General features: G+C 45.0%; 1 protein-coding gene across 4 annotated transcripts in view; it reads left to right on the top strand.

Moving 5' to 3' along the window:
• Positions 1–12,500, top strand: part of LOC143280970 (disheveled-associated activator of morphogenesis 1-like) — a 65,835-nt gene that overhangs the window by 27,089 nt on the left and 26,246 nt on the right. The gene's annotated exons all lie outside the window — the stretch shown is intronic.

The raw sequence follows: 12,500 nt of genomic DNA, 5'->3' as shown, positions 1-12,500 counted from the left end.
ATGGATCATTCAATCAGGGATAGCGGGAACTACTTCAAAAGAAACCGTAGCATTCCACTTTCAAGATCGTGATCATTATGCAAACATCGCGCTAAACGATGAAGAGGGTTTTAGTTTTAGCAAATACGAGATTTTCAAGCTGTTTCTTTACAACAATGATGTTTATGATATTTAGGAACAGTAGTAGATCTCACAATCGATAGTTTCTGAAAGTGATTGTGAGTGAGGGATGGTGACATGAAACCGATAGATTACAACATTATGTCTGACTCATCATGACACACCTTTTAAGGCAAGTATTCTAAATGGTGTCTTGTTTTCTTGGCAACGTCCAGTGACATGTAACTCGCAAAAAGTCTTCTTTTTTTCTTCTTCTTTTTTTCTTTTTTTTTTCTTCTTTTTTAGTAATCATTCCTGCTGAATCCTTCTTACTACCAGTGTCCTTTTCCCCATCCACTACACCTTACCCCCACCCCTAACCTTCCTATGATTTACATGTTTCAGATAATTGGGTTTATAGCTTGTTTTTAAAAGTCTTACGAACGGATATCCGTTCTATTTTTACTCCAGCTCCCATCTCCATTCCCTGTATCAACCGCGCTGGCACGATAGGCAGACACCAATCAATGACCAGCACACAGAGGAATCGAAGCGCACAAACAAGCTTTTTCTTTTACTGGCAAGAGATTGGCAAACAGCCTGTGCCTCGGAAACCCATTCCATTTAATTAAATGTGGGAATGGGAGGTGGAAGAGAGCCGGAGAAGGGATGATCGAAGGGCATCAGCTATCTTCCTCCACCAAACAACTGCGGGAGATGGGTGTTTGCTGTGTACGCTTTTGGCAGATCCCAGGCTGGGTCTTGATCGAGTGTAATAGAAGAGAGAAGCTAGAATCTGGGAGTTCGATCGTCGTTGATACAGGTGATTTGGCAGTATTTGAATGATTTTTTTTTAAGTTGATAGTGAAGCTGGTTCATTTTTTAACTGTTGGATTGAAATGGTAGAAGACAGGCTCGAATAAGAAGAAAAAGTTTCATACTGAGTGCGACAGACTTCTAGTGACACAGCTGTGTTCTCTCAGTGTCTACATTTTCTTTTTTTCTTCTTTTTTTTTTCTCTTGCAACTAATAATATTTATCCATTTAAAGTATTTCATATCAGCATCATTCAAACTGATTTGTTAAAATATAGTTTTATTGGCGTCAGTGCTGCAAGTTCGTTAGAACATTCAGTATCGAACAGTCACATCAAGATCACAAAGTAATTTCCTGTAAACAACAAAGATTTTGCTTACTGACATGCAACAATCTTAAGTAATTATCTTGTTTTCGAAATAGGACGAACTCTTGCGGGGCTTTCAAAAGTTTATGGGATGAAATTTATGTTTCTTTGAGTTCTCGTTATGGTGTCCATCGTCATAATAAATCATATCTGATTGTACATTTGAACCATTATGGTACCTGTTCGGTCAAGTTATGAAACACTTCAGGGTATGTTTTTGCACGTGCGCGCGTCTCTCTCTCTCTCACTCTCTCTCTCTCTCTCTCTCTCTCTCTCTCTCTCTCTCTCTGTCTGTCTGTCTGTCGCTGTGTGTAACACACTGTGACCGATGAGCGAGAACTAGAGATAACAAATACGCAATTACGCAATTTCTGAAATGTATGTAATATATATGTATGTGTATATGTATATATATATATATATATATATATATATATATATATATATATATATATATATCATGTATCGCAGAAGGGAAAAAACCATCAGCGGCTTGTCCACATCTACCAACAGATACAAAGTAAGGTTTTGTTTCTTGTTTCCGTACGGCCCTCACCGAAGTACGTGCCATTTTAGACGGGTGGAAATTATACCCCGTTTGCAAATAGCCTTTTTCCCTTTCTGAGACTTAGTTCTTGTTTATGGCCCTGAGAGCCTAACGTACTTAAGTACAGATTCCTGCGCGCGCGCGCACACACACACACACACACACACACACACACACACACAGTGATTTTGCCGATTACTTGTTGAAAGTGCATTTTAGGTGCCGCAGTATGTCTCTGTCTCTCTGTTTTTCTGTCTGTCTGTCTGTATGTCTCTCTCTCTGTCTCTCTGTCTCTCTCTCTCTCTCTCTCTCTCTCTCTCTCTCTACGCATATGACGAAAGTGAACAGACGTCAGTTAAATCGCCAATTGCACACGCACGCGTGCACCGCGCACTCTCATTCACACACACACACACACACACACACACACACCGGCACAGAGAGGGGGGACGGGAAGCAAATACCGCATTGTACTTATGATTAATAAAAACGAAACAAAAACTGATATTAGATTTAAACTGTCTTGATAATAACCCTCGATATATTTCACAATTTCTGTTATGGACCTGTTCATTGACAACATTCATGCACCCTCCCTCAAGTTATGAACACACACACACACACACACACACACACACACACACACACACACACACACACACACACACACACACACATATTACCCCCGCCCCCCTCCCCCCACAAAGTGGTTTGTGGTGGACTCAGGCTGAGGATAATTATAACCACAGTATGTGTAACCACCGCACGACTCGCATCAAGGGTTAACACCGGCAGTCAGTCTGAACAGCACGAAGTCAAAAAGGAGGAGGAAAACCTCCTTGAGTCAAAGGAAAAACCTTGTTGAGTCAACAGCACAGGAAGGTTCGTGGAGAAACGTACGCACACTGGTAAAGTAATAAGGGGAGCGGGGAGGATGCAGTGTGGGTGAGCACTAAGTGCAAAGAGTCAGTGTGTGTCAGCGAGCACTGGATCCCTCCTTGTGCTGGCTCTGACAGGGAATTTCCGCTTGTGGCATTCCGACAAATCAATCAGCTATGATGGCCGTCACACGGCTCACCGACCACAGGCCTTACGGGCCTGCCTGTGTCCACCACGCCACACGTACTTATGTTTGGAGAAAGAGAGAGGAAAGAGAGAGAGAGAACAACAACCAACTGAAGCCGCTGACGCTTGCGTTAGCCAGAGTAAAGCATCTTTTTTACTTCATCGGTAGAGTGACTTTTTTGTGTTTGTTTATGTGTAGTATATTTTGTGTTTCGTTTTTCATGTGTGTCTGTGCATGTATCGTCTGCGCGCATGTGTGTTTTATGTATCATCCAAGACACCCATCCACCCATACTTACCCTCATACACGTGCACACATTGTACAATCATGCACTCATTTATGACTTGCCCAAAATACATACACAAAGCTCACCGACAGATCCAGATGCGCCTTTCGTTAAAAGAAAAGAACAGAAAAGAAGCTGTGCACACAAGGAAGTCATTTCGCACTCAAAGTATAGGACAAGTGGCTTGAACAGTGCTGTCAATAACTGAATGCACACATCGATTGGAAAATGTCGAGCATAACAGGGCTAGGGCCAGAGAAAGCGCTTTGGCAAGGAATATGAAATGTACGGCTCGTCTGTAGCTGAATTGCCCAATTCCCTAAATCGTCTTGCAAGAATGGACTTTATACCCCACCCCATGCGGGCACTCACATATACACATTCACACACATCGATTGAAGAACAGAAAATATGGCTACGGCCAGGAAAAAAGCGTTTTTACAATACATGTGAATTATACGGCTACTAGTAGTCGCTCAATTGCAGTGCAGTTCAGTTCTCAAAATTGCCGTGCAAGGGTAAACTTAAAGTTTATTCCGACCCCATCCCACAAACACACATACACACACACGCACGTGTGTGCGCGCGTTCACACACACACACACACACACACACACACACATTATTTATGCTTTTTTTTTCTTCTGATATATATGCCTACCCCATTTGTTGCGATCCATAATGGATGAGGGCTGGCGACGAACGTAACTGCATAATTTATTGCTTGATGTGATTTTCTTCCTTGTGCTTTTAAACCGTGCGCATCTACTTTCTGAACTGCTGAGTGATACATGTGATTTTCTTCCCAGCCTTGTGCTTTAACTGTGTGCATCTACTAATGTTTCGCTGAGTTTTGCATTTTATTCCTTACTCTTGGTCTTTATGGCACAGTTCAACTTTTATTCGGCAAAAGCAGAGTAGTTAAAGCGTTGAACTTTCACTCTGTGAGAATCCTTGGATGTTTCCGACATCGGCGCCGGGCACGGGCATGTAACTAAATATTTAGAAGTCTGCAGGCGACGGGTAGATCACGGTTGGTAATGTTTATCTTCCAGGTCAACATATGTGCAGATCTGCTGATGCCTTTATCCGCCTCGTGTAAATGAATACACATGCAGACTAGATCACTCACGTACGGTTACAGCCCCCGTATAAGTCAGAGCGTGCGGACTGATCCATATACGCTACACCACATCTGCTGTCGTAGTCAGTAGCCGTGTTCGATGGGTTGTTATGTACTCACAACTCTCAGAAAATACTCAGCATGCACACGGCCCCGAAAACGGAGTATGGCTGCCTATATAGCCATGTATACCATGTAAAAGGGCACCCGCACATGGGTGTGAACGTGGAAGGTGCAGCATACAAACTTAGAAAGAAAGAAAAATGATATGTTCTAAAGCTGACATAATGTAATATCGATGTAGCGTGATTAAAGCTTAGCTGAAGAGTTCATAATAGTATCCTTCTTTCCTGTCTGCCTGATTCTTGCGGTGCACGCGAACATAGTAATATTTATTTGTGGAGTAACTACAACACGCCCCACAAACACCTCGACTTTTTACAGACAGCGTGACTAACGAGATGCATAAATACGTGCACGTGGCGAGGATCGTGCGTGAAGTCAACACTCACAACCCTACAAAGACCCAAACAAATAAGCTGGGACTGTAAAAGGGGGTTGTAACAGAGGCTGGTAAAGCCCAAGGAAACATGCTCGAGGGAGCTTTTGGGAATGAGTCAGCTCCGAGTGTTTGGTTAGCTTTGTGTTTTTTCCCTCCCAGCTTTTAAGCTTTTGCAAATGCAGATCTGGGGAAAGAGAAGTGTCACTTCAGCCAGGAAACTGTGCTGTTCAACGTGCCTGATGCGTGTTGCGTCATGCACCGTCAGTGCCCTTTATCACTTTTCCGGCCGTACCCCCTCCTTCTCTGAGCATGTTCCTCTCTCCACAGGGGGAAGAGGGAAGGGGAGAGATGGGAGGAGTAGGGGGGAAACATGAAGGAAAGGGGGTGGGGGGGGGGGGTATGGTGGGGATGAGGAGTGATTTTCATCGCTCTGGGTTTAAAAATAGAAACCCCCCAAATTACCTGTCGTATGTGCATGTCTCTGTCTGTATCGTATTCCTTCCATATGTTTCCCCCACGAACGCGCACGCACGCACGCACGCACGCACACACACACACACACACACACACACACACACACACACACTCACTCACTCACTCACTCACTCACTCTGAAGCTGCACAAGCTCATTCTACAGTTCGATGCTTTGCAGTAAATCGAATGTGTATCAGACGATACTGATGTTCGCCTTTACTATTTGCACACACACACACACACACACACACACACACACACACACACACACACACACACACACTTACACACACACACACACACACACACACACACACACACACAGGGAGAAGGAGGAGGTGGAAATCGGAAGCGAGGGGTTGGGGGAAGAAAAGGCATGCACCAGCCAAGTTGACTGCCTCTCATTTTTCAAGCAGCGAACTAAACTGATGTGAAATGAACGTGATGAAGCCGCACATTGAGAAAGTTAATTGCCATTTCTTTAGTCTTAACAGCTGTTAATCGTTTCAGCCCGCAAGATATGTTTGTCAGCCTGTTAGGCCAATTGTAGGCCCACTGAATGACCCAAAGTATATCCACTGGTGGTATGAGAAACAAGACAGGCAATAAATAAAAGCCAAACGTGCCAAGATTTCCTCAGACAGACGAAGATGTGAATGTACCTGATGGCCTTTCGCCTGATGCGTCATCACAACTCACGATCGTAGTTAGGGTCACACACAGTCCGGTTGATTTTTATTTATTTATTAATATCTATCAATATATCTGTCTGTCTATCTATCTGTTTTTGTTGGGGGTTTTTTGGGTTTTTTTAAATTATATATAGATTTTTTTCTTTCTTTTTTTTTTCTTTAATCGCTGGACAGAGAATGGTCAGTGACGGTCTACTGGAGTGCTAACTTTTGGGATGAGACGATAACCCGAGGTCCATAGCGCTGCATGTGCTTTTAACACCGAACAGAACCCATAGCAACAAGACGGCAGTTGTCCTTCACCATACAAATTTCGGTAGGAAAACCCTTTTTGACTGGCAAACACAGACAATCAACAGATACTGAACAGACAGAAACAAAAAGGATGGCGTCGGGCTGCGGTTTAGCGTTTTCCCGGGGAGAGCACAGTGTTTTGACGAGGACGTTATGTAACACATCTCTATGTGCATTTTAACACTGCGTGCGCGTGCGCGTGCGCGACGGTGTGCATGAAAACAGCGCGCGAGCGTGTGTGTGTGTGTGTGTGTAAAAGAGTAAGCCCGGGCACAACTGGTTATGTCTGTTGAACGTTATCTATCTTGACAACGTAGTTCAGTCAAAGCTGCTTGTAGTTTTTTCGTGTTTCGTTATTTTGTTCATTTATTTGCTAATTGCAAAACTAAGTGCAGAAAAATTTACTTGTATTTTTAAACAGCTTTTGCTGCCCGGCTTTACCTTCCCTCTAAATCCAGCGATTTAGAGAGCTCACGTGTGCATGCATTCTCTCTCTCTCTCTCTCTCTCTCTCTCTCTCTTTCACCACACACACACACACACACACACTGACACACACACACACTGACACACAAACACACACACAGCGCACACACTAACACTCTAACACACACACACACACACACACACACACACACACACACACACAATGCTGTTGTGGGAAACAGCAGACCTCACAAGTCTCGAACAGCGCCATTTGTGCCGTAAATCTTCCGAACGAGTTTGTTGAAATTAGACACACGTGCCGGCCTCTTGTGTGGGAATGCAACAGCTCTACGGGTCATGGACAGCGGTAATCAGTCAAGGCGGTTGATCTTTTCCAACGTGGTATTTGGTGAATTTAGACAACACCCGCATAGTGGATTTAGGAGACTTTGGGGTTGCATGCTTAGGGGGGCAACCAACCAACCAACTAAACAAGAAAGAAAAATCGACGCATTTTCATTATAAAGATGCTATTCATTATAAGTTTAGTTCATCCTTTTCATCCTGAAGTTTGAAACATTTAAGACTACGTATTCATAGTGAAAGAAAATAGGATGCAGTTATTTATAGTTGCCGGTAAGTTGACGTATTTCAATTAACATTTGATTGGACATTTTCGTCGCCACAGGTCCAGCTGAATCATCTGTTCTCTCTTTCACACACACACACACACACACACAGAGAGAGAGAGAGAGAGAGAGAGAGAGAGCATGGCACGGCACACGCAGCATTCACTTTGACAGCTAAGATGGACCCGGTCGCCCCGTTTCGGCCTCTTCACTAGCAGTTGATCGATCTTCATTACTGCCACTGAACATCCAAGTAAACCCTTAAATCCTCAGTTATCAAAAAGGAGGAGGGACTGAAAAAAAAAGAAAGGACAAGAAAAAGCTGACGCCATGCGTGCATCAGTACACTCACTGACACCCAAACGCGCTGACACACCCTCTGACGGTGCAGTGACACACACTGAATATGCTGTTAATTAGCTGTGTACACTGCAGAAGAAATTATTATATTCACACGTACATTCATGCATGCGTGCACTGATTATGTGCATGCTCTCACTCACACATCCAAGTCGTGCGCGCCGTGTTTTCTGTATACGTACATACTTACGCGCGCACACACGAAATAGTGTTATGTATATATATATATATTTTTTTTTTTAAACAAAGAAAAAACTACAAAGCACAAAGTTTACAAATTTTGTATCCGTAAACCTTTATCTGAATAAAAAAAAATGTTGAAAAAAAAGTTTTAAAAAACCCCAACAACTTCATCATTGTATTTTAAACCCATGCGAGTATAGATGGCGGCAGCCACTTCGCACACTGAGTTGACTACAAAAAAACACATTGGTATTATACATCTCAGTGGTAGTAGAAAAGCATGTGAATGAACTCAGTATAGATGGGGAGAGGGAGACTGCATTGTTCCAGCTCCACTCGGCGCATAATAATGGGAGCTGAAAGGGAGAAGTGGTACCGACATCGGCTCGAATTTCCAAAAAGGCTGACACGACGTTGCTCTCGACCTGTGAACGGAACAATTAGCATTCCCCTTTGCATTCCAGGGCCCTAGGAGAGTCGGCTTGTACCAGCAGTTTGTACTTCCACTTAATTAGGCATCCGGGCCGTTGACTTCTGCACCCAGGCTCCATCACAGAGCTGAACAGCTCGGTGGGCCCTACCCCCCATCCGTCACTCTGAGTGCTGCCTGTGTCTGTTTTGTTAGTGCTGTGCGTCTTGTCAGTGAAAGCAAACTTCAGTCTGGTGGTGGGACGAGGAAAAACAAAAACAAAAAACAAACTGTCTGTAAAAACATTACTTGCGCAGTTTCTCGTCACACACACACACACACACACACACACACACCGTGACACACTGAACGCACGCCCTCACGCACACAAAGCAGAGGAGTGGTCAGCAGTAGAGCCCCCGACACTGAGAGCAGGGAGCGACAGTCCTGGGTTCGATTCCGAAAAGGACCGGAATTTCTACTCTTCTCCCCCTCCATCTCCCATCCCCTACACTTGTGCACCGTAGGAGAAGAAAGAGAGAGAGAGAGAGAGAAGAGGTGGCTGTGCATTGTGGCGAAACACTGTTCCTGGGAGAGCAGCCCAAATTTCACACAGAGGAATCTCAGTGTGAAGACGAGGAAGTCAGTAACACATCACTGACAAACACATCTTCAGTTTCTGAATATATCTGCGACTTCAAATATTTATGACACTAAGTTAACTGAAATTGCATTATGGTTCCCATCAGTTCTACAAAATTGCCGGTACACACTGGCTTGTTTTGATATTTTCTGGCCTGGCAGATGTACGATATAAGGACAAAGACTGAGCGGGGCGGAGTGATAACGGGATATTGAAGGCTTAACAGCTTCGTTGTTGAGGTCCGAAGAAATTAGTAAATTAGGTATTGCAGATTGAGACCATCTACGCTTAATATCTCTCTCTCTCTCTCTCTCTCTCTCTCACTCACTCACTCACTCACTCACTCTCTCCGGCTCTGTGTGTGTGTGTGTGTGTGTACATGGTCTTTCAGTGATGTGGCCTCCCTCCATGTACTGAATGGCTCATGAATAATAAATAAATGAACGTTTAAAGAAATCAACAGCTAGAAAGTGTGCGAAGAAATAAATAGACAAGTGGTGAGATGGGAGAAGAAAAAAACAAAACAAAAACAAGACAAAAAAACAAACAAAAACAAAAACAGGACATGGAGCTGAAGGGAGAAACTGGGTGACTTGACCTTCATTTGGGAAGTTGAGTAGAGATGAGAGAGAGAGAGAGTAAAGCCGCGTTGAACAGATACACCTGAACAGATACACCTGTACCCGCTGTGTTATGTTGGTACCCATCCCACCCTTTCAGTGTTATGACGTGGGTTGTAGGCCTACTGCGTGTGTTTTGTGGTGGACGGAGGATCGAGCCAGTCATTGAGGGCACAGGGTGTGGAGGTGGCGGGCGGAGCGAGGGTCTGGTGGTGGAATGGATGGTGGCTGTGTGGTTGTGAATTTTCTGCATGACAGAACACGATGCATGGGTGACACTGAAAGAGAGGGCCGGGAGGGAGGGAGAGACAGAGAGGGTGTGTGTATGGAGAGAGAAAGGAAACACATGAGTAGGTGCACGGCCTTGGGTTTCTGCAACCGATCTGTTGATTCGCGTGGCCAGGCACGTGTTCCTCAAAGTCAGTCAGTTGACAGTAACAATAAGCCCCCTGTGGTGTGTGTTTGTGTATACGTGTGTGTGTATGTGTGTGTGTGTGTCTGTCTGTCAGAGAGAGCTAGGTAGGATGTGGTGGGTAGAGGGAGGTTTGTGGTTATGTATACATACACATGTGTGAGAGAGGGAGAGGGAGGTGAAGACGGAGAGCGAGCGAGAGAGCGAAAGAGAGAGAGAGAGCGTGTGTCTGTATTTTCAGGAGGAAGGTGGCAGAATGGTTAAGACGCTCAGCTGCCAATACAGAGAGTCCGTGAGGGTGTGGGTTCGAATCCCGCTCTCGCCCTTTCTCCTAAGTTTGACTGGAAAATCAAACTGAGCGTCTAGTCTTTCGGATGAGACGATAAACCGAGGTCCCGTGTGCAGCACGCACTTGGCGCACTGAAAAAGAACCCATGGCAACGAGAGTGTTGTCCTCTGGCGAAATTACGTAAAATGAAATCCACTTTCATAGGTACACAAATATGTAAGCATGCACTCAAGGCCTGACTAAGCGCGTTGGGTTATGCTGCTGGTCAGGCATCTGCTCAACAGATGTGGTGTAGCGTGTATGGATTTGTCCGAACGCAGTGACGCCTCCTTGAGAAAGTGAAACTGAAACTGAAACTTTCTGGTCACTATTCCTGAAGACTTGTCTTTATTTTTGTCTCTGCCTCTCCCTCCCCCAGCACCCCTTCCTCCTCTCAGCTGTGTGTCTCGTGTGTGTGTGTGTGCGCGCGCGCGCGCGCCCTGTCTGTCTCTGTCTCGGTCTCTTTATCTCTGCCCCCCCCCCCCCCCCGCCCCCCATCCCTCTCTTTCAATTCGCTCTATGTCAGTGTGTGCGTGTGCATGTGTGTGCGCGCACGCGTGTGTTGTGTGTGTGTGTGTGTGCCCCGGCCTCTCTTTCTCTCTCTGTCCTTGTGTGTGTGTGTGTGTGCGCGCGCGCGCGCACGCGCGCTGCGTGTGTGTGTGTGTGTGTGTGGTCAATGTCAATTCATCTGTTAAGAATACTTTCTCCGTGTCCCCTCCGTCTCCCATCTGCAGTTTATCCCAATCCCACCCCGCCCAGACTGAAGTACTCGGCTACCCACCCACCTTTCACTCCCTCTCTACCTTCCCCTCCTCCTCTCATTCTGTCTCACTTAATCCCTGTTGCAGCACGGCCCACCCATGAAGACTGCTCTTTGTCTGTCTGTCCTTGTTGTTTCTCTCTGCTCAGTCTTGAGTCCTCATTTTCTCCCTGTCTGTCTGTGTACAGTCACAAGTGCACCCCGACTTTACACACGCGCACGTGCGCGCACACACACACACACACACAAGTGCACCCCGACTTTACACATGTGCATGCACGTGTGCACGTGCACTCACACACACACACGTGCCACATACACACACACACACACACATACATATACACACACACACATATATTCAGAGAAAAGATGGGAGCATGCACACACACACACACACACACACACACACATACAGGGGGGGGGGGGGCGGGCGTGTGAACACACAGACACACACACACACAGACACACACACACACACACACACACACACAGAAAAGATGGGGGCACACACACACACACACACACACACACACACACACAGAAAAGATTTGGGCACACACTCACACACACACACACACTCTCTCTCTCTCTCTCTCTCTCTCTCTCTCTCTCTCACACACACACACACACACACAAACTATGTATGTACACACCAACCCAGCTGTGGCAGGACAACCGACAGTCACAGACGCTGACACTGAAGTGCTGTTACTGTCTGTGCTCATTTATTTTCCATCTTCCGTGGACTGGAAGTCAACTGGCCATTCTTTTCCAAGGATTTTTGGGGCTTTTTCTCCATTTCTCTGCTCTGTTATCCTGAATATTATTGTAGAATTTAAAAGCCAGCCTGCTGGTTTTTTGAATTTTTTAATTTCTCATAGTTATTTGCTTCAGGGATTGTTCGACCCTAGGTAATTGGTTTCAGGGTATTTTTGTTACATGTAGTTGTTGGTTTCAGGGATTTTTTTTTTTTACCTTTTAGCTTTATGCTGCATGGCTTCTGGGATTTTTTTAACCTATGGGTACTGGCTGATCAGAATATGTTCAGCATGGAGGATTTGGACCACACGGTCAAGTTTCATCCACTTTACACATTTGTCTATCTCAAAGAATGTTAGTCAAAGTTTCTGACCAACATTGCAGGTGTGTACAACTCTGTGCCTGATTGAAGCCAGGAGGTAATATGAAAGAAAGTGGACAGGGTAGCTGTAGGGTCTTGAGCCAAAATGAATATTCATAGCGTTATCCTTATATCCTCATCAGTCACTCACTGTAAAATGGGAAAGATTGTCACTGGTTTGTTGGGCCTTAATACCTTGTTCTTTTGGTAACCATGGTTTCTATTTCCCATCCACGTCCATGACTTGTGGTGAGGTCTAGAAATAAGCACAGTTAATCATGTCATGTATCATGTTTCCATGTTGTTTTGAAAGTCAGAATCTATTGGAAAGACTACGTATC

The sequence above is a fragment of the Babylonia areolata genome, chromosome 4 (genome assembly GCF_041734735.1).
Source record: "Babylonia areolata isolate BAREFJ2019XMU chromosome 4, ASM4173473v1, whole genome shotgun sequence".
In the NCBI taxonomy this organism is placed as follows: domain Eukaryota; kingdom Metazoa; phylum Mollusca; class Gastropoda; order Neogastropoda; family Buccinidae; genus Babylonia; species Babylonia areolata.
Note: the sequence above shows the minus strand (reverse complement) of the source record. Positions and strands in the feature narration are given on the sequence as shown.